The following is a 2469-nucleotide window of genomic DNA, read 5'->3' as shown; positions in this document are numbered from 1 at the left end:
GATTATTCTGATTATTCCAAGGGAGATGGGAAGGAGCAGAGGGAATCCTGGCAAGGGAAAACAGAGCTGAGTTTTTCAGCCACAAACTGAAGAGCAGCTCTTATCTGCAAGCAGCTTTATCTCAGGGAGGCCACAACTCCTCGGGCAGGGAACAATCCCTTTCCTTTTCCAAGAAAACAAAAACCCACCCTGCAACCCCTCCCCGAGCTCCAAAAAGTTTTGTTTTGTTTTGTTTTTTTTCCCAAAGAAGAGGTAAAATATAATTAAATTGTGTTTTTCCCATGGTGTGCTGAGTTGGATGTCACCAAAGCCACACAAAGGGACAAATCCCAGCACAGGGGGATTTTTAAAATGGGATTATTTGGAATATAAGCAGCCCTCAGTCCACACAACTTTGCCAGGAGCTACTTCAGCACATAATGAGTGACTACAAGAACGGCTCTGAACTCCCCCAGCAGCTTAAAATCGCCTCTAAAAAACACACAAAAAAATAAAATTGAAAGGGAAAGAGGAATTCAAAGCTTCCATGGTGAAGCAGAAGGAGCCCACAAGTGTGCCAAGGAAATGCCATTTCCTCAGGGAAGCGTTTTCCACCCTGCCCCCTGCTCCCTCTGCACTAATTCTGGTGGGATTTGAAGTTAACCATCACCTCTGCTCGGCCACAGCACTGCACATTTCGGGTCAATTTGATTATTTTCTGGAAAATCAGGCCTCACAGCAGCCACAGCTTCATCTCTGACTGCGCAGCAACAACAAAAAACGGGATTTAAAGCACAACTAAAGGAAAGAACTCCTCCAAGCCTCATTTATTTGGTGACCTTGAGGGAGCTGTTTGCACTGCAGCTCACCTTTCCACTCAAGGCTGAACAAAATACCCTTTTCCAAGGATTTCCTTTACCAGGAATCCTCCTGGATCACCTGGAAAACCCAGGTGAAGAATCAGTATTGTTTTCACACAAACCCGAGTAAATCTTCTTCTGAGCAGCAGCAAAGTGACTCAAAAAAATAAAATTACTTCTGGTTCCTGCGGGTGGTTTTGTTTTAATTTTTTCTTTCTTCTCTGACAGCAAACCTGTCTGACCTGTACCAAGCCCATCACACACTCAGGGCTGTGGTTTGAGTTTTGTGCCACCTCCTAAAGCCAAGTTTGACACACCAAAAACACCTGGAGCCCGTGGCAAGGCAGGGCAGCAGCTGCAGGTCAAGCAAAGTGAAATTCTTGCAGCTTCTGGGGTTGCCAAATTCCCTTGTCTGGAGCAGCCAGAGGATTCCTGCTGAAATCCAACACCCAGGACAGCCCTAGTCCCCGCCTTTCCTCAGTATTTGTGGTCCTAAACAATCCTTTGGGCTTGCAAGGGGACACAAAAATTAATTGAATATCTGCAGCTCTGTGAAGATGCTCAGAGGGAGCTGGGATCCAAATTTTGGAACACCAAAACCTGGTGCTTCAGCCACGGTTATTTTTAAATCCCTTCAGCCACAGGTTGTTGGTGTGATTAAACCAACTCTTATTGTAGCCTCTCTTTCCTCAATGTTTCTTCTCCTCTGCTCCAACCTGGAGTCGCTTAAAAACCCAGGATGTTTTCGAAACACTCCAAAAATCCACCTAAACCACAGAAAAAAACAGGGGACGAGCAGCCAAACCTCCACACACATCTCTGCACTAAATGTGATGCAGGAAAACCCCAAAGTGACAGCAGCTTCCAAACCATCAGCCAGAAGGAAAAAAACACCATCAAGACACACAAAAAAGGGGGAAAAAAATCCATCAACAGGCACAAAAACACATCCCTGACCCTGAGGGGAGCCCGGGTTTAAGGGCAGCAGCACCAAGTGCTGGGCTGGAAGAGCCAATTCCACCTCCACACACAGCTCTGATTGACCCTGCACGGGGATTTCCAGCATTTTCCATCTGTCTTTGCACCTTACAACTCCAAGGTGAGCCAAGAGGCTCCATCCATTCCCACTTTTGAAGGCAAGTAGGGAATTCAGCCCAGCTCTGCGAGTTTTTGGTTCTGCTGAGATGGGAGAGATCTGTGTCCAACACCTCCTGTGCCTCCTGGGATCTGTCCCTCAGCACAAAAACATCATTTCCCCTCATTTTCAGCCTCTGGGAGATTGAAATAAATAAGACAAAAAATGGCATTTTGCGTCTGGAGCCGCGTGTTTGGCTGAGCCCAGCTGGGATCGGGATGGGAGCAGGGACACAGGGGATGGCAGGGCAGGAAAAGGGGCACTGGGACAGGCTGGAAAGGTGGGAGCAGGGCAGGATGGAAAGGGTGGGAAACAGGGAAAGCAGCGGCTGGAAAGGCAGGGAAAACAGGCAGAGGGGGAGGGAAGGAAACAGGGAGAACAGGCAGGTAAAGCAGGAGGGGGAGGGAGGGAAAAAGGAGCAGGGAAAAGGAAAAGGAGCAGGGAAAAGGAAAAGGAGCAGGGAAAAGGAAAAGGAGCAGGGAAAAGGAAGAGGAG

The sequence above is a fragment of the Parus major genome, chromosome 28, assembly GCF_001522545.3.
Source record: "Parus major isolate Abel chromosome 28, Parus_major1.1, whole genome shotgun sequence".
Classification (NCBI taxonomy): Eukaryota; Metazoa; Chordata; class Aves; order Passeriformes; family Paridae; genus Parus; species Parus major.
Note: the sequence above shows the minus strand (reverse complement) of the source record.